The sequence below is a fragment of the Chiloscyllium punctatum genome, chromosome 4 (assembly GCF_047496795.1).
Source record: "Chiloscyllium punctatum isolate Juve2018m chromosome 4, sChiPun1.3, whole genome shotgun sequence".
Taxonomy (NCBI): domain Eukaryota; kingdom Metazoa; phylum Chordata; class Chondrichthyes; order Orectolobiformes; family Hemiscylliidae; genus Chiloscyllium; species Chiloscyllium punctatum.
Window position 1 is genome coordinate 122,968,827 of NC_092742.1, and position 25,146 is coordinate 122,993,972.

Here is a 25,146-nt window from a genome sequence, read left to right on the forward strand (position 1 = left end):
GCAAAGTGTTTGCCTCTCAATGACCCTCTGAAATGGCCAAGCAAGTTACTCAGCTCAAGGGCAGCTAGGACTGGGCAAGAAAAGCTGGTCAGCCAGAGAAACCCACACCCCATACCTGATTTAAAATATAATCCATTAGGATGGTCCCACTGGCACTGTGCTGGAACCAGTGTCCTGGCCAATCATGTTAGTAGGCTTATGGACAGGGCTTTAAACTGACAGAGCGGATGCAGGGATAGGGTTCAGGTGAAAGGAGCATTCCAAATCCAAATAAAAGGTGAAGCATCGGACCAACATGGGGATGTGGCTGAAGACAAGCAGAAAGGAACAGGAAGGGACAGAGTTTAACTAAAACTGTACATCAGGGAATCGGTTTGTGACAGGAAATTGTAGGACACGTATATTATGGGTTTTTTTCGAATGGACGAAGTCTCTGCAATAAGGTAGATGGATTTGTGACAGAGATAAAAGAGAGTTAGACACCAGGGTGACGTGGTTACAGGGTGAACAAAAGGTGGGCATAAATATTCAATGATTTGTAACCTTGCGGAATTTCAGGCAAAAATGGACATCGCTATCAATAATGGATACCAAAGGCATTACAGAGAAAGCATTTGGCCGCAGATCATGAAGTAGGGTCAGTCTGAATGTAAACTCAGGCTATTACTTGCCAAGACACAAGCAGCAGAACAGTTTTCGGCCACCAAACAGCATTTCATTGTTCATCGCTGCATTAAACAGGAACTCATTGGAATTTTTAATAAAGGCATAATGACAATTCAGTGAAACTTCAAAATTCGTATAATGTGGGACAATCACACTGACAACAGTGATATTGGAAGGGGATTTCGGACAATTGTTTTCAGTGTTTCTTTGAATAACACATAGTTACAGCCCTAGCCAGTTGCACAATGTCAGATCGACCGTTGTGTGAATGAAACTTAGTGAATGAGTAATGTCACCTGGAGAGATCCTCCGGGAAATTGTGATAAAGTGCTGTTTAAAGCAATACAAAATGTTAAAGTGAATCACAGAAAGGACAAGCTACGATTAAAAACAAAAATAGCCAATTACATGAGTTTAAGAGAAGAACTGACCAAGGTAAATAGGCTAAAAAGACTGAAACGTGTGTATAAATGAACAGTGGAAAACATTTGAAGGAACAGTGTAAAACACTCAGCAAAAGGAAATTCCATTGAAACAGACAAAACCTCAGCGAGCAATTCAAACCTGTCCCTCACTCAGGACAAATTCAAGTATGAGGTTTAGAAGATCACCAAAAAGTATTTAAAATCCTGAAGTGAGAGAGGGTTTTAGGAGTAAGAGTTAAAGGGATTGCAAAGGGTTTGTTAACAGGAGGGGGGGGTGGGGCAGTGGGAAGGGGAACCATTGTCAGGGTTTAATGACACATCAGGAACAGGGAAGGGGAAGGTGCTGAAGGTGGGGAGAGTGTTACAGAGAGTGGTCAGGGCCTGAACAGTGTTACAAAGCCAGGACAGATTGCTGCAGCTGGAGGGGTTTGCAGAGGAAGGGAGATACGTATGTATTTTTATTTATTCATTCATGAGATGTGGTTGTCACTGCCTGGACTAACATTCTTTGACCCCACTGCTAATTACCCAAAGGGCTCCTCAGAGTCAGCCATATTGCTGTGGGTCTGGAGTCAAATGTTGGCCAGACCAAGTTAGAATATTTGATGTCCTTGCCTAAAGCAGTTAAGTTAACCATATGAGTTCTTCCTACTGATCAGCAATACTTTTATGGTGGCCTCACCACTGTCTTGTACAGATACAACATGACATCCCAACTCTTACTCTCAATGTTCTGCCCAATGAAGGTAAGCATCCCAAACACCAGCCTGTTTGCTTGTGACGCAATTTTCAATGAACTGTGTACCTGCGTCACTACGTCACTGATTGACAACACTACCCAGGGCCCAAACATTAACTGTACAAGCCCCACCCTGGTTTGTTTCACCAAAATGGAACACCTCACAGATATATAATTAAACTCCATCTGCTATTCTTCAGCCCACTATCCCAGCAGTACTGTTCATCCTGTTGTATCATAGATAACCTTCTCCACTGACCACTTTGACACCAATTTCAGTGTCACCCAAGAAGCTTACTTACCAGGAAACCAATATTCCCATCCAAACCATTTATCCAAATGACAAACAACAGTAGGCCCACTACACCACTGGTCACTTGCCTCCAGTCAGAAAAACAACATGTCTCCCATCACCCTTTGTCTCCTACCATTAAGCCAATTTTGTATCCAGGTGACTAGATCCTCCTGAATGCCATATTCTTTTACATTGATCTGAGCTTATTACCCACTTTATCGTATGGAACGTAGAACACAGAACAGTACAGCACAGGATCCTTCGGCTGTGATGCCATGCCAGCCTTTTATCCAACTGTAAGATCAAACTAATCTACATACCAGTCATTTTACTATCATTCATGTGCCTACTCAAGAGTCTATTAAATGTCCCGAAAGTATCTAATTTTACTACCATCGTTGTCAATGAATTCCAACCACATTCCATTCTGTCCTTTCTCTATCCTACCATTCTCTATCCTTTTATCCATCCTCCATTGACCTGAAAATTATACCCCCTTGTAACAGCCATTTACGCGATAGGAGAAAAAGTCTCTCACTATTCACTTTCTCTGCGCCTCTCATCAACTTGTTCACCTCTACCAAGTCGCCCCGCCCCCTTCTTCACTCCAATGAGCGAAGCCTCACAAACCTTCCCTCAACCTTTCTTCATAAGAAATGCCCTCCATTCCAGGCAGCATTCTGGTAAATCTCCTGTGTACGCTCTCTAAAACTTGCACATCCTTCCTGTAAAGAGGGGGCCAGAACTGAACACAATATTCCAAATGTGGTCTCACCAGGCTGCTATAAAATGCAGTAAAACCTCATGGCTCTTAAAATCAATCCACTTGCTCAGGAAAGCCAACACAACATATGCCTTTTTAACAATTCTATCAATGTGCGTGGCAACTTTGAGGGATCTATGGACATGGACCCCATGATCTCTCTGTTCTTCCACACTACCAAGTATTCTGCCTTTCACCCTGTATTCTGCATTCAAATGCAACCTTCCAGAATGAATCACTTCACACTTTTCCAGATTGAACTCCATGTGACACTTCCAGCCCAGCTCTGGGCCTGTCAATATCCCATTGCAACCTACAACAGACCTCCACATTACCCACCACTTCACCAACCTTCATTGACAAACTTACTAATCCACTCTCAAACATCCACATGCACGTCATTTATAAAAATCACAAAGAGCAGGGTCCCAGAGCCGATTGTTACAGAACATCACTGGTCACTGAGCTTCAGGCTCAATACTGTTCGTCTGCTGCCATACTCTGTCTTCTCTGAGCCATCCAATCCTGTATCCAGACAGATAGATTTCCCTGTTTCTCATGCCTCCTCATTTTCTGAATGAGCCATCAACGTATTCTGCCATATCCTCAAAGGATTCAATAAAGTTTGTGAGGCATGACTGCTCCTCACAAACCCATGCTGACTGTCTCCAATTTAACTATGGTTTTCCAAGTAGTCATATATCCTGTCTTTAGAGTCGGCTCTCCAATAATCTGCACACCACAGACATTAGACCAAATCTGTAATTCCCATGATTCTGCCTCCGTAACATGGCATGGACTCCACAAATCTTCCCTGCTCTGCCATGTTCCTCAGAGTTAGGGACAAATATCAGGACAGGAGGAGTTTGCAGACATTAGGAGGTTTGCAGTTTCAAAAGGAGGCTTCAGTAATTTTAGGTTTCATGGTGATGAAGGCATTTGAGGAGGGAGGGAGGGAGGAATGTAGGGAATTAAGACGTTTCACAGTTTAGGTGTTTTGTTAGGACTGCAAGAGGTTACTGAGTTGGGGAGGGTGTAAGCACTGGTGGATATTACATAAACACGTGGTTTTGGTTGCAATGGCAGGAAGAGAATGCAGGACGCTGGAGAGTATGGGGTCTGAAAGAGGTTACACAAATGGGAAGAGTTTTCAGGAGTGGAGGTGTTTACAGAGATAATAATGGTCTGATCTGGAGCAGAGGACGCAGTCTGGGCGGGATGTGGGTAGGGGAGATGGTTTCACAGGGTCTGAGGACCTTTGAGCCACAGGAGGTTACAGAAATGTGGAGGGCTACAGGGATGAAGTTTGGAAATGTTGGGAGGGATGGAGAAGTTCACAGGGATAAGCATGTTTGTAGGACAGGGCTGGATCACAGACAGGGAGTGTTTTAGGTAGCTGAGCAAATTACAGAGATAAAGATGTTTGTATCGAGTGGACGAACAAACAGAGATATGCCGGGTCGTCATGACTGAAGATGGTTATAGACATAGGAAGGCTTAGGTTCTGCTGGTTGTTTAGACATGGAGGATGTGGAATCTGGAATATTTTTCAGAGATTGATGCATCAAGTTTGGTTGGAGACAGTTTCACAGATAAGGGAGCACAGCAGTAACAGGAGGAGGTTGCAGAGGAGGGTGATGTTTACACAGATGGGGGTATTAGAGCTGGTCAAGGTTATGGAGATGGGTAGATGGTGGAGACAGTGGAGGAGCTCATATTGACGGGGGCGGTGATAGTGACGGGAAGGCGTTAAATAGATAGTGGGCTTTGTAGAAACTTGATTGGGAGAGTCACAGGCATTGAAGTGAGTTCGACAGATCGAGTGCTGCAGAGACCTGAGAGGATTACACAGAAAGGGATAGTGTTCGGGTATCCACAGACTGTTGGTTTTTAAGGGACTGGAAGAGGTTTTGTAGATAGGGAGGGCTGTTAGAGCTGCAGGAGCTTATGGAGAGTTGAAGAGTTGAAGAGTTGGAGCAGTTTACAGAGGGAGGTTTCTCAGATAGGAGTAAATTACAGATAATGAGGGTTGTGTGGCCTGAGAAAGTGAAAGAGGGGGAGAGTTTTCAGGTCTGGAAGAGATTACACTGACAGGGACCGTTGAAGAGTGTGAAGCAAAAATGCATGGAGAAGGTTACGCAGTTAGGGAGGGATGTAGGGACTGAAGGTAAATACACAGACATGGAGGGTTATATTGTTAGACGGAGCTTAGAGGGATAGGGACTGGTGTAGGGATTTACACAGATAGGGAAGTTTGTGTTTTGGTGAAGTTTACACTGATAAAGACAGTGTTAGAAAGTGTTTCATGGACTACAGAGGAGCTCAGAGAGAATGTATTATGGGGAGTGGAGGAGATTGCAGACACAGAGATGACTGTCCGGTTGAAAAGAGCTTCTACAGACCCTCAGTGCTGTAAGGCTGGAGGGAGGTTACAATAATGAGGGATACCAAGACTTAATTACTTCACTGATATAGAGCAAGTCTCAGCACATAACTGTCAAAGGGAAGTTGAGACAGTCCAACTAAGTTTCAGAGATATGAATGTTCATGGGAGTTTCAGGACGGAACAGTGTTTGGGAGTGGCGTAACAAATGGCAATAGTTATAGGTAGGGTTCTAAAAGCAGGAAGAGGTGACAGTCATATCGATCTTTGTAAGCACTGGAGAAGCTTACATCGGAAAGGAGTGTCTGAGAGACTGGAGGAGATTACAGTGTTAAGGAGAATACTGGGGATGAGGCAAGGTTCAAGAGACAGGGATGGTTGGCAGGACTGGACAAAAATCGGAATAGAATCTCCACAGCCTGGAACCAGGCCATTCGGCCCAAGCACTCCATTCCAAACCTCTGAAGAGCATCTGACCCAGACCCACCCCTCCACCTATGCATTAAAACCTGCATTTCTCATGGATAACTCAACTAAACCACACTTTATCATAGTCAATCCACTGATCGTGCAACGTTTGGACTGTGGGATGAAACCAGATCGCCCGGAAAACCCACATAGTCGGAGGGAGAACATGCAAAGTCCACATAGACAATTGCCCAAGGCTGGAATCGAAGCCAGGTCCCAGGCGCAGTGAGGCTGCAGTGTTAACCACTGAGCCATCCCTGTGTCTGATTATACAGAGCACTGCAGACATTAGACCAGGTTCCAAAGTTCACAAGGGTTTATTGGAAAAGGAGGAATATATAGTCAGGAATAGGACAAGGTTACATAGATGGTGTCAATGAGAGGGACTGGAGGAGGTTAACGCAAAAGGGAGGGTTGTGGAATCTCCAGGCAATAAGAGGTAGGAACGGTTGGGCAGACTGAATGAAGTTAGTACTACTCAGAGTTGTACACGCTGGGTGAGGTTCCAGAGTTAGCAAGGATTCTACAGACTGGCTGAGGTTATAGACAGAGGCAGTTGTGTGAATGAAAGTTGTTACAATTGAGAGGGGGTTTCAGACACATGCATGGTTATAGTGGCTGCAGGATGTTTGAGAGCTAGAAAGGCTAGTACTGACTGGAGGTGGTCAGAGGTAAGGAACATTGTAGAGAAGGGAGTTTGTTACAGAGACAGAGAGGTATGGAAAGAGAGGGCAAGGTTACAGATATTGGGACGGTTCAAGTGGCTTCAGAACGTTATGCAAAGGGAGGGTTGGCAGGAAACGCTACAGAACTGAAGGACTCTGTACAGACCGGGAGGTGAAATGGATGGTGGAAGGTTAGAGATAATGAGGTGCTGTATGAAAGGATGGAGGAGTGCTGTGGGGACTGGAGAAGGTTACAGTGACACCATGTGCTGGAGAGGCTGGAGGAAGGTTCACAGATGGGGCGGTCAGTATGGGCTGGATGTTACAGAGAGAGTGGGCTGTAGGTGCTGGGCAAGATGGCAAACATAAGGATTTTTGTAATGTTTTGGCGATGGTGGTCATAACACTAGGTTTCAAAGTCATTTTGGAAAAAGAATAGTTCAGAAGTGAAGAGGCCAAATTTGGGGAAGCCCCGTAATCGTACTAATCTCACTGCCACTGGGCATTCTCACTATCTGGAGACAGGGTCTGGAAAACACAGGCTGGGAGGAACTATTTGAAGTTACGTTCACATTCGGAAAGAGGAAGTATGTTAAAATGATACAGGGAGAATTCAGGGCCAGTGTGCTCCCTGAACAGCAAATATTGGGCAAGCAATACTGTGAGCTGGATAAAGGAGGTACACAACGATGGAAACAGGCGAAGCTCTTCAGAAGTATCAAGAGTGCAAGAGGGTCCTTAAAAAATGAGTAGCAAAAATGGCCATGAAATATCCTCATTAAATTACTGTTAAGGAAAGGTCATAAGGTATTTTATAAATATAGTTAGAGGAAGAGGATTCCCAGCTAAAGAGTGGGGCCTGTTCGAAACCAAAGGGAGAATCTGTGCATGGAGCCAGAGGATGTAGGTGAGGTCTATAATGAATACTTCCCATCTGTATTCACACAGGAGAAAGACATTGTAGCCGCGGACTTCATTTTGGATGGTGAGGTTCTATAACATGGTATGATCAATAACTAGGAGATATTAAATGTTTTCTTTACCATAAAGTTGGAAATAATCCCCAGTGCCCAATGAAATGTATCCCAGGCTGCTATGGGAGGTAAGGGAGGAGATTGCTGGGGCCCTGATGGACATATTTAATACTTTGCTGGCCACAGGTGAAGTGCCGAATGACTGGAGGATCGCTAATGTGGTTCCTTTATTCAGGAAGGGCAGCAGAGATAGGCCAGGTAATGACAGAGCAGGGAGGCTGACAGCAGTGGGAGGGACATTATTGGAAACAATTCTAAGGACGAATCAACACTTGAAAAGGCAGTGATCAACTCAGCTTAGTCATCATGGATCGAGTAGAGGAAGATACTGTCTGAGGAATTCAGTTTTTGAGGTGGTGTCTAAGAATATTGATGAGGGCAGTGCAGATGATGTGGGTTACATGGACTTGAATAAGGCCTTTGACAAGGTCCGTCATGAAAGGCTGATCCAAAGGTAAAGAGCCAGTGGGATCCAAGGCAGGTTGGCAAATTGGATGTAAAATTAGCGGATAGACGTCTTTGTGTTTGAAATTCTTTCACCAGCGGGTGTACCACAGGGATCTGTGCAGGAACCACTGTTGTTTATGATGTGCATTAATGACTTGGATGTGAAAGCGGAAGGTGTCATTAGTCGGTTTGCAGATGCCATGAAAGGGGAGGGTGTTGTCCACAGTGAGGGGGGTGGTCTCAGGTTGCAGTCCGATGTCAATCAGATGTTATCTGAGGAGAGTTTATTTCTGATCAATGTGAGATAATAACTTGTGGGAGGTATGATAAGCAACGGACAGACACAATGAATGGTCAGTCCTTGCGGCGTACTGAGGAACACAGGGACCTTGGTGGATAAGTCTATTGATTCCTGAAGGGGTCAGCACAGGTAGGCAGGGTGGGTAAGACACCAGAACTGGGAGCGGGAGGGAGACCAATATCCTGATGGGGTAAATCACTACAGCTACTTGAGAGGATATAAACTAGTCTGGCAGGGTATTGGACCTTAAACAGTTGTAAATTCAGAACGAAGATTGAGGCTGGTACACAAGTTAAAGAGAATGATTTCAAAAGACAAGGCAGGCAAGAACATAGCAGGGAATGGGGGGAAACTGATGATTAAAATGCATTTATTTCATTGCAAGGGGCCAGACAGCTCAGGAAGATGAACTCAGGACATGGATTGGAACATGGGACTGGGATATTATAGTTATTACAGAAACACAGCTGAGGGAGGGGCAGGACTGGCAGCTCATCGTTTCAAGGTAGAGATGCTACAGGAAGCATCGAAGGGGAGGTAAGAGAGGACGCGTGGTGGTGGTGTGTTTTGATTGCATGAATCATCACAGCAGTACTTAGAGAGGATATTCCAGTGGGATCGCCCAAGAAACTATGTGGAACTCAGAAATAAGAACGTGTCATCACTTTGATGCGGTTGTCCTACTAACCCCGAATAACCAGTGGCAGATTGAGGAACAAATATGCCGGGAGATCTCTAATATCAATCATAATAATAGGGCTGTAATTTTAGGATTTTTTTTTAAACTTTCCAAACCTAGACTGGGAGTGCCAGTGTTCAGCGTTTGCAAGGGAGGAATTTGGTAATTGCGTTGCAGAAAACTCCCAGTCAATATGTAACCGGCCTGAAAAGAGAAAGGGACAAAACCTGACCATTCCTTGGGAAACAAGATCGGGAAAGGGACTGAGGTGTTAGTAGGAACGCATTTTGCTAAAGTGACCACAGTTCTACTAGTTTACAAATAGCTCTGGAAAAGGACAGGCCTGATCCACAAGTTCAGTTTATAAAACTGGGCCAGCCCAATCTTGATAGTATTAGCCAGGAACTTTCAAAAGGTGACTGGGGAGTGTATTTGCAGGGAAAAGGAAGTCTGGCAAGTGAGAATATTTTATAAGTGAGATAATTTGAGCGTTCAGCGCCAACATGTTCCTGTTTGTGTGTAGGTCAATGCTGAAAGCATTTGGAAATGCTGGCTGTCTATTGAGGGTCTGGTCACGGAAAACGGGCACATGTCAGGTATAGCCAGCTGGGTCAAGGGAATCCTTGAGGATCATAGGGACTGTAGGAATACACTTTGGGTAGAAATCAGTTATGCAGAAAAGATACATGAAAAAGCCTTGGCAGAGAAGGATAAGGAGAATCCAAAAGTGATTGTATAAAATATTAAAAGTAAACGAGTACCTCAGGCCAAAATTGGGGCCCTTAAAGATCAATGCGGCAATTCATGTGTGGAACTGCAGGATCTTTCCTAAGACCCTAAACAAATTTTTCACTCCAGAAGTTACAGTGGACAAAGACTGTGGAACTCAGGGAACAAGAGTAATATGTTAGACCACAATTGGAGTTCTCTGCAATTCCAGTATCCCAGCTATAGGAATGATGCTGTGAAACTTGAAAGTGCTCATAAAAGATTTACAAGATGTCGCCAGGGTTGTTGCTGAATAAGCTTGGGTTATTTTTCGTGGAGCATCGGAGACAGAGGGGTGACCTGACAGAGGTTTATATAAACATGAGGTGTATGGATTGGGTAAACATTCAAGGTCTTTTCCCAGGGGTTGTGGAGTCCAAAACTAGAGGCACAGGTTTAAGGTTAGAGGGGAAAAGTTTAAAAGGGATTGAAGGGACAGCTTTTTCATGCACATGGTGATGCTTGTATGGAATGAGCTGAGAGAGAATGTAACATAGACTAATACAATTACAACATTTAAAAGGTATCTGGTTGGGAATATGAATAACAAGGGTTTAGAGGTACATGGGCCAAATGCTGGTAAATGGGATGGATGTGTTAGATCTCTTGGTCAGCATGGATGAGTTGGACCGAAGGCTCTGTTTCCATGCTGTCCATCTCTATGACTTGAAAAGAGTGTATGTTTTAGAAGAGGTGGTGCTGGAGGTTTTAAATCACAAAGGTATGGAAAGCCCTAGGACCTCATTAAGTGTATCACAGGACATTGTGGGATGCTAGGGAAGAAATGGTGGAGCCCCTAGCAAAGTTATTTGTACCATTGACAGCCAAGTGTGAGGTGCTGGAAGGCTGGAGGGTGGCATAGTGGACAGTGAAGTAGGTTTACTAAGATTACAAAGGGACCTTGATAATATGAGTGAATGGGCTGAAAAACCGTAGATGGTATTCAATCTGAATAAATGCAACGAATACATTTAGTACAACAAACAAGGGTAGAACTTGTGCAATTAATGTTCGGGCCTCAGTTAGTGTTTTAATGCAGAGAGACATCCAGGTTCAGTTACATATTTCTTGAAGTTTGCATCACAGAATGGATAAGGCAGTGCTTGGCATGTTTGACTATTGCTCAGTCCATTGAGTGTAGGATTTGGGACGTCATGTCGTGATTGTATGGACATTGGTAAGGCCTCTTCTGCAATACTCCATCCAGTTGTGGCCACCCAGTTATGGGGAGGATATTATTAAGCTGCAGGGGTTCAGACGAGATTAACCAGGATGTTGCTGGGTATGGAAGGCTTGAGATTGAAAAATGGCTAGATAGGCTGAGTCCTTTTTATGAAAAAAAATGAGATATATAGATCAATTTAATGGTAGGTGCCTTTTCCTCAGGGTGGGGGATTCTCAAGAGGACAGAGCACATTTTTAAAGTTAGAAGAGAGAGATTTTTTTAAAAAGGCATGAGTGTAAATTGTTACACAGAGAGTGGTTTGTATGTGGAATGAACTTCCTGAGGAAGGGGTGCATGTGGGTACAATTACAACGTTTAAAAGACATTTGCATGAGTATGTGAACAGGAATGGTTTGGAGGGATTTGGGCCAGCAACAGGGAGCTGGGATGAGTTTAGTTTGAGTTTATGGTGGGTATCAAGTGAAGGGTCAGTTTCCATGCTTTATGACTCGATGACAAGAATTGGTTTCATTCCATGATTTAAGAAAGGCTGCAATAGAAAACCAGGGAACTAAAGACCAATTGGCATAATGGTGGGTAAGTTGTGGAAGTGATTCTTCCAGGCAGGAGTCACATTCATTTGGAAAAGGCAAGGATTGATGAAAGATAGTCAGCACGGCTTTGTGTGTACAAAGTCAGGTCTCATTAACTTGATACTTTTGTTGAAGTGGTGACCATACATTGTCTACACTAAAGTCAGCAGAGTCTTTGACAGGATTTAGCAAGATATACTGGTTCGTAAGATTAGTTCACATGGGATCGGGGGAACTAGCCAACTGGATACAAAATTGGCTTGACAATAGGAGACAGAGGGCGGTGGGAAAGGGTTGTTCAGACTGGAGGCCTGTGACCAGCGGTGTGCCATAACGTTCAGGGCTGGGTCCACTGATGTGCATCACCTACACAAACGATTTGGTTGACAATATAGGAGTCATTGTTCGCAAGTTTGTAGATGATCAAATTAATGGTGTAGTGGGCAGTGAATACAGTTATCGAATACAGTGAATACACTGACCAACTGGGGCAGTGGTCCAGGGAATGAAAGATGGAGTTTAATTCAGGTTTTGAATTTTGTTAAGACAAACCAGGGATGAATGACACAGTTAATCGGAGGGCCCCGGCCAGTGTTGTCGAACAGTGAGAGACCAAGGGGTACAGTTACAGGGTGGCGAAAGTGTCCAGCGCTTTGTTAGGTACGTTGGAGATATTGTCCTAAATAGTTTGCTTGGGCAGAGGAGGCTACGGAGTGACATAATAAAGTTTTACAAAACCATACGGTTCCTAAGAATGGTGAATAGCCAAGGGGAAGTGAGTCCAAAACTAGAGCCTATAAACGGGAGGTGAGAGAGCAAAGATTTAAAGCGGGAGCTGAGGGGGAACATTATCTATGGAGGATGGTGCATAGACGGAATGGACTGCCAGGGGCACATGGGAGAAACAAGAATAATTACCACATGGAAAAGACATTTGCGGAGGAACATGGAGAGGTACATGGAGAGGAGAAGGTTTGAAGAGAAAAGGGCCAAACGCAGGCAATGAGACTCGTTCGGTATAGGAAACCTGGGCAGCATTGATGAGTTGGACCACAGGTTCTGTTTCCGTGCTGTATGACTCTGTATTCATTTAAAGAGGATTAGAATTCCGAAATAAAGCATGTTGTAGACACTGAAGCTTTTTACAGCAATAGGGATGGTAATCTAGAATGCAGTAACTTTCAAATATGTGGAGGGAGTACAGGGAAGGGAGGAGGTTACATGGACAGGAAATGTTATGGGAGTTACAAATTATTGAAGACACTGGCGCACAAGCCATGCCACAGACACAGTGTTACAGGTACTGAGTCTTAGTGCAGTGTTGGAGGGAGAACACAGAAGAGAAAGATCCCAGGCAGCATTCCCGACATCTTGTGGGAGGCCTGCTTTAACCTCTGTTGTACTGATGCTCACTTAGACAGCAGAGGCCTGGATTGATAGCTCTGAACTCCCGATGCTGTCTCACAACGTAAGTTAAAGTCGACGTGGTGATTGAGGCTGGGGTGTGTTTGTTCGATGCCCCCACTTCAGCACTGCATCTGTGTCATGTCTTGTTAGCTGATGTTTGGAGCCCTCTCATTGCTCCCTGCTCTGTGCATTTTGAGTGATCTTACCTCACTGCAGGATTTATTGAAGGCTCCAGATCTCCCTGCACTTTGTCTCTTTGGCTGACCAACCATCTTCAGTGTGGTAACAGACGAGACACCAAGCAGTTGGGAAGTCTATTGAGCCATGAACTTCCAAAGTACCTACAGGAGACAGAGAAATAGACAGAATGGGACATTAGACTGATGCAGTGAGGTTTACACAAGGAGAACGGCACTGAGTCCCACAGAGGTCTGGAAAATCCCAAACTCCACCCCTGCTCTGTGTTGCTGTGTCTTTCTGGAGGTAGAATTCTGTTGACCCAGGATCTAGAGTAACTGCAAGAGCGGGAGGCACTGACAGAATATGCAATTAGACCCACACAGTGAGGGATACCACATGGAGAGATACTGAGAGATATCACCAGTGTGCTGGAAGTCGTCGGGATCACAGAATCATGGGTTTAGCTTCATGATGCACTGGTTTCAGGAATGAGCAACTAGTGAGCAGGTGAAGTGATGCCCTAGTGGTATTATTGCTAGAGCATGTATCCCAAACCACAGCTAATGTTCGGGAAGACAGATTTGAATCCCACCATCAGAAATAGTGGAATTTCAAATCACTAGTAACAATTCATAAATAAGTATGAAACTATTGCTGATGTACAAAAAACCCAAATACTTGTCCCTTAGATAAGGACATCTGCCCATCCTGACGTGGTCTGGATGTCATACCCACAGCAAAGTATTTGCCTCTCAATTACCCTCTGAAATGGCCGAGCAAGTTACTCAACTCAAGGGCAGCTAGGGCTGAGAAAGAAAGGCTGGTCAGCCAGAGACACCCACATCCCATACCTGGCTTAAAAAAATAATCCATTAGGATGGCCCCACTGGAACTGTGCTGGGAGCAGTTTCCTGGCCAATCATGTCGGTAGGTTTATGGACAGGGCTTTAAACTGACAGAGAGGATGCAGGGACAGGGTTCAGGAGAAAGGAGCTTTCCAAATCCAAAAAGAAAAGGTGAAGCATCGGAACAGCATGAGAATGTGGCTGAAGACAAACAGGATGGGACAAAGTTTAACTAAAACTGTACATCAGTGAATCAGTTTATGACAGGAAATTGTGGGAAAGAGTAAAACATGACTTTTTTGGAATGGACAAAGTCTCAACAATAAGGTAGATGGATTTGTGATGCAGTGACAAGAAGAGATTTAGACACCAGGGAGACGTTGTTACAGGGCGAACAAAAGGTGGAACATAAATATTCAATGGTTCACAACCTTGTGGAAACTCGGGCAAAATTGGTAACGCTAACAATAATGGATACCAAAGGCATTACAGAGAAAGCATTTGGCCGCAGATCATGAAGTAGAGTGTGTCTGAATGTAAATTCTGGCTACTACTTGCCAAGAACACAATCAGCAGAACAGTTTTTAGCCACCGAGAAGTATTTCATTGCTCATCACTGCATTGAACAGGAACTCATTGGAATTTTTAACTAAGGCATTGTGATAATTTTGGGAAATTTCAATTTTCGCATAATCTGGGACAGTCAGACGGACAAATGTGATATTGGAAGAGGAGTTCCAAGAATTTTTTTTTTCAGTGTTTCTTTGAATAACACATTGGGCAACTGGCTAGAAACGTAATTATCTCAGATCGACCGTTGTGTGATGAAACTTAGTGAATGAGACATATCACCTTAAGAGATCCTCTAGGAAATTGTGCTAAGTGCAGTTTTAAGAAATATAATTTGTAAAGAGACTCACAGAAAGGACTATTTACAACTAGAAATGAAAATAGCCAATTACTTGTGTTTGAGCGGAGAAGTGCCCAAGGTAAACAGGCTAAACAGACTGAAACATGTGTCTGTAAATGAACGGTGGAAAACATTTGAAGGAACAGTGTAAAGCACTCAACAAAAGGACACTCCATAGAACCAGACAAAACCTCAGCAAGAAATTCCCACTGGTCCCTCACTCAGGACAGAGTGGATCATATTAGATTATCAGGCTGAGAAGATCACCAAATATTACTTAAAATTCTGCAGTAATGTAGTGTTTAGGAGTAAGTTTTAAAGGAATTACAAAGGGTCGGCTAGCAGGAGGAGGTCAGATGGAAGGAGTACCATTGTCAGGGTTTATTGTAACAAAAGGAACAGGGAGAGATGAAGGTGCTGGAGGTGGTGAGAGTGTTACAGAGAGTGGTCAGGGCCTGAACGTTGTTACAAAGTCAGTACGGATTGCTGCAACTGGACGGGTTTGCAGAGGTAGGGAGCGCCTTGTGCATTTTTATTTATTTATTCATGGGATGTGGGTGTCACTGCCTGGACTAGCATCCTTTGCCCCCACTGGTAAGTACCCAGAGGGCAGCTCAGAGTCAGCCATATTGCTGTGGGTCTGGAGTCACATGTAGGCCAGACCAGGTTAGAATGTCAGGTGTCCTTCACTAAAGCAGGTAAGTGAGCCAGATGAGTTCTTCCTACTGATCAACAATGTTGTTATGGTGGCCTCACCGATGTTTTGTACAGATTCAACATGACATCCCAACTCCTACTCTCAATGCTCTGCCCAATGAGGGTGAACATCCCAAATGCCTGCTTCACCAGTCTGCCTACCTGCGACACTACTTTCAAAGAACTGTGTACCTGCATCCCTGGGTATCTGATTGACCACACTACCCAGGGCCCGAGCATTACCTGTACAATTCCCATCCTGGATTGTTTCACCAAAATGGAACACTTCACATTTATCTAATTAAACTCCATCTGCTATTCGTCAGCCCACTATCCCAGCAGTACTGTTCATCCTGTAGATTCACAGATAACCTTCTTCACTGTCCACTTTACCACCAATTTCAGTGTAACTCAAAAATAAAATCTTACTTTCCAGGATACCAATATTCCCATCCAAACCATTAGTCCAAATGACAAACAACATTGGACCCACTGCACCGCTGGTCACATGCATCCAGTCAGAAAAACAATATGTCTCCCATCACCCTCTGTCTCCTATCATCAAGCCCAGTTTTGTTCCAGTTCCCTCACTCCTCCTGAATGCCATATCCTTTTACATTGATCTGAGCTCATTACCCACTTTACCATATGGAACAAAGAACACAGGACAGTGCAGCACCAGACCCTTCGGCCATGATGCCATGCCAAGATTTTATCCGAACATAAGATCAAACTAACCTACACACCCTTCTTTTTATTATCCACGTGCCTATCCAGAAATATATTAAATGTCCCTAATGCATCTAACTTTACTGCCACCACTGGCAGTGCATTCCACACGTCCACCACTCTGTATGTAACGAACCTACCTCTAAAATCTCCACTTAACCACTCACTAATCACCTTAAAATTACACCCCCTTGTAATAGCTATTTATGTCAGGGAAAAAAATGTCTCTCACTCTGCACTCTTTCTGTGCCTCTCATCACCTTGTTCATCTCTGCCAAGTCACCCTCACACATTTTCACTCCAATGAGAAAAGCATTAGCTCCCTCAACCTTTCTTCATAAGACATGCCCTCCAATCCAGGCAGCTTCCTGGTAAATCTCCTCTTTTCCCTCTCTAAAGCTTCCACATCCATCCTGTAATGAAGAGACCAGAACTGAACACAATATTACCAGTGGGGTCCAGCCAGGGCTGTATAGAGCTACAGCATAACCTCGCGGCTTTAAATCCCCCAGCTAATGAAATCCAACACAATAGATTCCTTCTTAACAAGCCTATCATCTTGGGTGGCAAACTTTGAGGGATCTCTGGACCTGTTACCCAAGATCCTCCTGTTCCTCCACAGTGCCAAAGATCCTGCCTTTAACATTGCAGTCTGCATTCAAATTCAATCTTTCAAAATTAATGACTTCACACTTTTCCAGATTGACTTCCATCTGCCACTTGTCAGCCCAGCTCTGCATCCTGTCCTTGCCCCGTTGCAAACTACTACAGTCCTCCACACTATTCACTACTCCACCAACGCTTGTGTCATTGGCAAACTTACTAACCCACTCTTCTACTCACACATCCAAGTCATTCATAAACTCAGAAAGAGCATAGGTCCTGGAATCTCTCCCTGCAGAAAAACACTGGTCACTGAGCTCCAGGATGAATGCTTTTCATCTGTCATCACCCTCTGTCTTCTGGGGGCCATTAATTCCATATCCATACAGATAGGTTTCCCAGCAACCCATGTCTCTGTACTTTCTGAATTGAGCCTCAAAGATGTTTTGTCACATTCTCAAAAGATTCAATAAGATTTATAAGGCATGACCAGCCCCTTACAAAGCCATGCTGACTATCTGTAATCAAACTATGGTTTGCCAAGGAATCATAAATCCTGTCTCGGAGTCCTCGCCAATAATTTGCACACCACAGACATAAGACTGACAGGTCTGTAATTCCCAGGATTATCCCTATTCCATTTCCTGAACAAGGGAATAAAATTTGCAACTCTCCAATAATCTGGTCCGACTCCAGTGAACAGTGAGGGTGAAAAGGTCATCGCCAAAGTGCAACAATCTCTTCCCTCGCTTCGTGCAGTAACTTTGGGTACATCCCATCTGGTTCAGCGGACTTATCTATCCTTATCTTTTACAAAATTCTCATCATATCCTCATTCTTAACATCAACCTGCTCACGTATATCAGCCTGTTTCAGGCTGTCCTCACAAATGTCCCTCTCAGCAGTGAATACTGAGGCATATGATTCATTAAGGTCCTTCCCTACCTCCTCCGACTTCAGGCACTAGTTCCCTCCATTATCCCTGATAGGCCCTACTCTCACTCTGGCCATCCTCTTGTTCCTCACTTACGTGGAGACTGCCTTACGGTTTTCCTTAATCCTTCCCAACAATGACTTTTCATGTCCCCTTCTAGCTGTCCTAAGTCCACTCCTAAGTTCCTTCCTGGTACTTTCAGATCATCCCTACAGTGTGGAAACAGGCCATTTGGCCCTACACCTCCATATCAACCCTGCAAACAGTATCCCACCCGGACTCATTCCCCCACCCTATTACTCTCCAATTGCCCTTACTAATGCGCCACACCTACACATCCGTGAACACTATGGGTAATTTATCTTGGCTGAGTCACCTGACATGCACATCCTTGGGATGTGAGGGGAAACCGGAGCACCTGGAGGAAACCCAACGCAGACACGGGGAGAATGTGCAAACTCCACACAGACAGTAGCCTGAGGCTGGAATCAAAATGGAGTCCGTGGTGCTATGAGGTAGCAGTGCTAACCACTCAGCCATCGTGCTGCTCTATGTTACCTTCGAAAAAGCTTTCTGACCCTTGTTTCCTCAACCTTAAATAAGCTTCCTTCTTCCTCTTGATTAGATTTTCGAAATCCCTTCGAACCATGTTAAATGCCTCGCTGTCCATGTGGACAATGTTCACTGGTCTGCCTTCATCTATCTCTTGGCCACCTCCTCGAAGAGTCAATCCGGTTTGTGAAACACTGTTTTCCACTCACAAAACCATGCTGACCACCTCGAATCAGCCCTTGCCTTTGTTAACATATGTGGTACCTTTTCCTCATAATCTCCTCCAGCAACTTCCCCACCACTGGGCTCACTGGGCTGTAATTTCCTGCTTTTCCCTGCAGCCCTTAAGTGATGGAACAGCATTATCCTCCCTCCAGTCTTCCGGCACCACACTGCATCTGTTGATAATATAAATATTTCTGTTCGGGGCAGTGCAATCTATTCCCTAGATTTCCGTAATATTCTAGGATACACCTAATGAGCTACTGAGGATTGATCTAACTTTATTTGTTTTAAGATTCCAGCACTTTCTTTTCTCTGTTGAGGATTCTTTCTATGACATCACTATTTACTTCCCCATTTTCCCGAGCTTCCATTTCTTTCACCACAGTAAATACTGACAACATTATTTTGTCGAATATCTCACCCACCTCCTCTGGTTCCACACATAGGCGAACTTATTCATATTTCAGAAGCCCTATTCTCTACCAAGTTACTCATTAGCCTTTGTTGAAATTTGTGTAAAGGCTTCTGATAATTCAAAGACACCATATTCCCCCGTAGCACTACACCCCTTCTATACCCTTTCAATTCAGCCATTTATATTCACACAAACAAATTAAATCCAACAGGCTCAAAAACAAATTCACTTTTATAAAATGTGTTTCTAGGTGGCCAGTTATTGTATTTTAAAATATCCTTTCTAACAATTTGAGTATACTCAAGACTTAATGTCAAGCTAACACTATTTGGTTTCAGACTGGCAAGAGAAAGGGTTATGGGAGTTCTTGTTCATCAATCTAAAAAGGTTAGCTTCCAAGGTCAGCTGGTAACAGAAAAGTCAAATCAAATGCTGACATTTATTAGAAAGGGAATGGAGTCTAAAAATAGACAGATCCAGATAAAATTAGGCAAGGTTCAAGTCAGACCACACCAAGAATATTATGAACAGATTGAGTGTCCGAAGGAAAGATACTGTTGCATTGGAGGCATGTCAGAGAAGGGTCACTCGGCTGATCCTGGGAATGGAGGGATTTTCTAATGAGAAGAGGTGGAGTAGATTGAGGTTGAACCCATTGAAGTTTAGATTATGAGAGAGAAATGAAATGAACCATCCAAGATTCTGACGGGCTCTGATCGGTCAGATGCTGTGAAGTTAGAAAATAGAACAGTAGAGCACAGCAACAGGCCCTTCGGCCTACCATGGCTGTGCTGTGCAAGATGCTATTCTAACTCATATCATCTGCCCGCACATGGTCCATATCCCGTATCCCTGTTCATGTTTCTGTCTAAATGCCACTTTGAAACTTTATTCACATTCTGTTGCTACGACCTCCCTTGGTAAACTCCACTCTCTATATTAAAAAAAATCTTGTCACAAACATCTCGTTAAAATGTCCTCTTTCTCACCTTAAACCTACGTATTGGAAACTTACACACTGGAAAAGAGTTTCCGACTATCGACATTATCTATCCCTCTCCGTATGTTATATTCTTGTACCTGGTCTCCTGTCAGCCTCTGATACTCTTGCAAAACAATCCAACTTTGTTTAATTTCCTCTTACACCTAACACACCATGAAAAACCTAACACAGGCAACATGCTGATAAACCCTTTTTGTACCCTCTCCAAAGTCTCCACATCCTTCCTATTGTGTGGAGATGAGAACTGCACACACTACTGCAAATGTGGCCAAGCAGAAGTTTCATACAATTACAACATCTGATGCAAACCACTATACCCAGCGTTGTGACCGATGAAGGCCAGTGTTCTATTTGTTTTCTTTCCTGTCTGACACACATCAGTTGGCATTTTCAGGGAGTTAATGTCTTGCACCAAGATCTTTCTGTTTATCAACTTTCCTCTGTATCCTCAATTTCCGCTTGAATCTGACATCACCTCACGCTTGTCCAGATTAAAATCAATTTGCCATTTCACTGCACATCTTTCCAACTGATCTGTAAAGCTCTGTAACCTTGGACATTCTTGTTCGTTAACCCCATCTCCACCAATTTTCATTTCATCTCCAATAATTATCTTTGTCATTTCCCTTCGTTTCAGTTGTGAGAGAATTTGTAAACAGAGGTTATAAAATCCAATCAAGGGCTCACCCATTTAAGATGGAGATGAGGAGGAATGTCTTCACTCAGATGGTAGTGACTCTTTGGGAATTCCTGACTGGAGGGGGCTGTCGAGGCTGGGTCATTAAGAATATTTACAGCAGAGATGGTCAGATGTTAATGAATCAGGGAAACAAGGGCTTTGTGGAAAAGGCAGGAAAGTATAGTTGAAGAGTATAAGGTCAGCCATGATCAGATTGAAGGGCAGAGCATCCTCAATGGACCAAATCTGTCTAATCTCACTCCTACTTCTTGTGGTCTTACCACAAACTGAGCATCTACATTATAACATTGTGGGTCCCTGCTCACAAAACGCCTTTAGATTAGGAATTTTAGGTATTTATTATTACACAGCATATGATCTACAAGAGACAATTTTGTTGATGGCTCCTTGATATGATGTCATGGAAAACCATTTCATATACAATCCAGGATTCCATCTATTATAGCCCTGATACTCATTAGTTATCCAGTCGGGATGGAAACCACCGTCACACACAGTAACTGTACTGCCCTTGCTACAAGTATATTCAGTGTCCTGATCGTAACCATATTGACATTACCATCACTTTCTGGTGCCCATAAAATAATTCCTGCTAACGGTTGCTGCTGCTTGCTCCACCCAAATAGACTCCAACATTTGATCTTCAGATCCATATGACTGTCTCATTAATGCATTAACCTCATTCTTTCTTCACAACTTGTTGCCTTTTTGCATAGATCCCAACAATCCTTTAATATTCCTTTCCCTGTGATGGTCATTCTGCAGCTACATCTCCGGAATGACGGCTCCATCACATCTGTTCACTGTCATTCCATCTGCCTTATGGCGAATACAGGGAGTCATTCCTCAGTAGTGTGAGTTTGAACAGATGTATAGCGGTTACAGAGATAGGGAGGCTTACAGGGACACAAGGATGTTAGAGTTAAAGAGAGTTACATCTGATCAAGAATGTCAGCGGGACAAAGGGGTTTGGGGATTGGAGGAATTTTCAGAGATAGAGGGAGCTGGATTAAATTCTGGAGATAGGGATAGGGATGGGTGTAGGGTGAGGCAGGCAGACAGAGGGGCAGACAGGGGGTGTTTCCAAGCGAAGAGTCCTAAGAGAGAAATGGAAGGTCGTAGTGACGGAAGACGTTTACATATATTCGAAGGCTTCTAGGTTCTGAAGGCTCATAGATAGGAAGGCAATGGAGAATGCCAGGTTACTGGGTTAGAGACAGTTACACAGATGGGAATGTTGCTCAAACTGAAAGAGGTTCCTGTGGTTGGAAGGGTTGGGGGAGAACCAGGGTCAAATTTAAATAGATTAATTTCTAAGAATTGGAGAAGAATAAGCAGATTATAGGTAGGTTTTGAGACTAGATAAACTGGCATTGAAAATGAGTCTTATTGGAATTGGAGAGTCATAAAGATTGGGGAAACTGCTAAAATTGGGAAATCGCCAGGAACTTCAAGAAATTACCCAATAAGGGAAGATTAAATGGGCTCCATAGATTTTTTTGACAGGACTGGAAGAGGTAATACAAATAAAGATGGATTTAGGGGTAGCAGGTGTTTATGGAGATAGTGAGGGGTTGGAACAGTTTACATAGACATGCACGTTTTTTAGGCAGTACTAAGATACACAGGCTTTAGTTAATGCAAGAATGGGAAGCTTAATGGGACTGGACGACCGAAGAAAGTTACGGACAGTAGTGGTGGCTGCAGGTGTTAACAGATTACAGAGAGACTTGCAGATTAGAGAGAGTGTGGGCATCAGATTCTGACAGACATTGTAGGAACTGGAGTAGCCTTGGCAAATGGGCAGTTTGTAGTTATAGAAGGTGCTGAAGGGACTGGAAGCAGGAAAAGGTGTGTGTGTGGGAGGAGTCGGGGGGGGGGGGGTTGTTGTGGAGGCAGCTTGTGGTTTGAGATACGGATGGCTGCAGAAACCGCAGGGGATCATACAGACAGGGAGTGTTGTAAGAGCAGGAGAAAGTAGCAGAAATAGAGAAAATGCAGAGCCTGAACAAGGTTCAGCAATCAGGAGGTTTCAAGGTGCAGGATAATGTTACAAAAACAGGTGCAGTTGTCGGGATTAGAGGACCATACAAATATAGGGAGAGCTTTCGACACTGCAGGATATATTACAGACATGGGGAGAGTTTCACAACTAAAGGGAATTAGAAAGACCAGGAGGCTTTGAGGTTATTGGAGCAGCTTTGACTGCTCCAGAGAGAGATGTGGAGGCTGGAACAGGAGACATAGTTAGGTAGGATTTTAAGAATAAGGAGCACTTTTCAGAAAAACGGAGGGATGTAGGGATGGGACATGGTGAGAGTCACAGTGAGAATTACGGAAGCTTATGAAGGTAACGGAAATAAATAGTGCAGTCACATGGGGAGGAGGAAAAGGTATACGGATATGTAGTGACTTAAGTAGATTACATGCACAGGGAGGGGAGTAGGGACCAGCAGAGTTTACATAGATTGAGTACGCTTTAGAGAAGAAGAGTTTATCGTCATCATTACGTTTATAGAGACTAAGTTCCATGATAGGGACGGTTGAGCTGGAAAATTTCTACAGACATGGAGGATGTTATCAGGTGGAGGAGGTTCCTAAAGTCAGGAGTTCCTTGGGAGATTACACTGATAGTGAGATTCTCAGGTAGGAGCCTGACATAGTTACAAAGACAGGGAGGTATTTAGATCGGGAAAGGAATACACAGATCCGGACAGCTCAATGGAGTGAATAATTTTTCACGGACAAGGAAGGTTTGGAGGAGCTGCAGACCTTTACCCAGATAGGGAAGGATGGAGAGGTTAAAGGCAAATACATTGACATGGAGGGTAACATTGGTAGGAGGGGCTTACAGGGATAGACAAGACTGTCGGGTTTACCGGGATGAAGGAATTTAGTATCTACTGGAGACGTTTAGGGATTAGGTTGTTAGGGGTTGGAGAAACTGACAGAGACAGAGAGCATTGTGGGGACTAGAGGAGATTCCAAACAGAGGAAAGATGATCAGGAATGGAGGATATTACAGAGATCACTAATACAGCATGGGCCAGGATTGATACCTGGGACCACCTGGGTTGTCTCAGTGAGGACCATGCAGCAGAGGGGAAAGAAATGCCCTCACAAGATGGTGGGATTGAAGACTCGAATGTAGCTATTCCTTGCCCAGCAGTGTCCAAGATCTCTCAGTCATATTTCTGCTATGGCTGGAATATCCCAGTATCCAGAGCCAATCCATGCTTTGAGCTCGTCTGCCTTCCCAGTCAGGCTTTGTACGTTGCCAGTCCGCCCAACTGCACCCCCCAACCCCCCACCAAGGGATACTGGTGCTCCTCTGCTTCAAGTCCAAGTCGGCCCCCCATCTTGTACAGGTCACCTCTAACCCAGTCGAGATCCCAATGCTCAGAAGAACTGAATACCCTGTGTCGCCTACACCAGCTCCTTCACCACACATCCAACGGATTATGGGGTTTCTATGTCTATCCTCAATGGCATGTGGCACTGGGAGTAATCTGGAGCTCACTACCCTTGAGGTGCTGCTTTTTAACTTCTGACCTAATGCCCGATACACATTTCATAGGGCCCCATCCCTTTGTCTACCTCTGTCATGTGGACCGATGTGCATAATAACCTCTGGCTGTTCACCCTCCATCTTCAGAATGTTCAGTAACAGCTCAGAGTCACCTTTGACCCTGGTACCGGGAAGGCAGCACACTATCCTGGGGTCACTTCTGCAGCCACACAGTCTCCTGTCTGTCCCGCTCACAACTGAGTCTCCTATAATGAGACTGAATGTGGCAAACAGAGACTGGCTTGAACTACCTGCAGTCAGGCCTATATTTGGAAAATGGAGTATTTTAAAGTGATACAGTGAGGATCCATGGCCAGTGTGTTAATAAACTGGGAATGACAAAGGGAGAAAGTCCAGTGAATACTGATCAAGTGATATCGTGAGTTTGATCGAGGAAATGCAGTTCAATAAACACAGGGGTGAAACTCTTCACAAGAACAGAGAGGGCAAGGGGCCCTTAAAAATAAGGGGTAAGCAATGGCCATGAAATATCCTTGGCAGACACTATTAAGGAAATGCTGCAAGATATTTTGTGACTATAGTCAGAGTCAGAGGGTTCCCAGTAAAGACTGCAGCCTGTTGGAAACTAACGGGACAATCTGTGTATGGAGCCAGAGGAAGTGGGTGAGGTCTTCAATTAATACTTCCCATCTGTAATCACACAGGAGAAAGGCATTGTATCCGGGGATTTCTGTTGAGATGGTAATGTTTGAGAATATGTTAAGATCAACATGGAGGAGGTATTAAATGTTTTCACAGGCATAAAGGTGGAGAAATCCCCATAGCGCAATGAAATGTATCCCAGGCTGTTATGGGAAGGAAGGAAGGATATTGCTGGGACCCTGCTGGATATATTTAATACTTTGCTAACCACAGGTGAAGTGCCGAATGACTGGAGGATAGCTAATGTGGTTCCTTTGTTCAAGAAGGGCAGCAGGGATAGGCCAGGTAATTACAGAGCAGATAGTCTGACAGCAGGGGGAGGGAA

The 25,146-nt window shown here is 44.1% G+C and overlaps 1 long non-coding RNA gene across 1 annotated transcript in view; it reads right to left on the bottom strand.

The window, feature by feature from the left end:
* LOC140475964 (uncharacterized) overlaps positions 1-13,131 on the bottom strand; it is a 46,530-nt gene extending 33,399 nt beyond the window's left edge. The window contains exon 1 of the long non-coding RNA XR_011960381.1: positions 13,005-13,131. This is a non-coding gene — a long non-coding RNA (uncharacterized lncRNA). The remainder of the gene's footprint in view (positions 1-13,004) is intronic.
* Between the last annotated feature and the right edge of the window lie 12,015 nt (positions 13,132-25,146).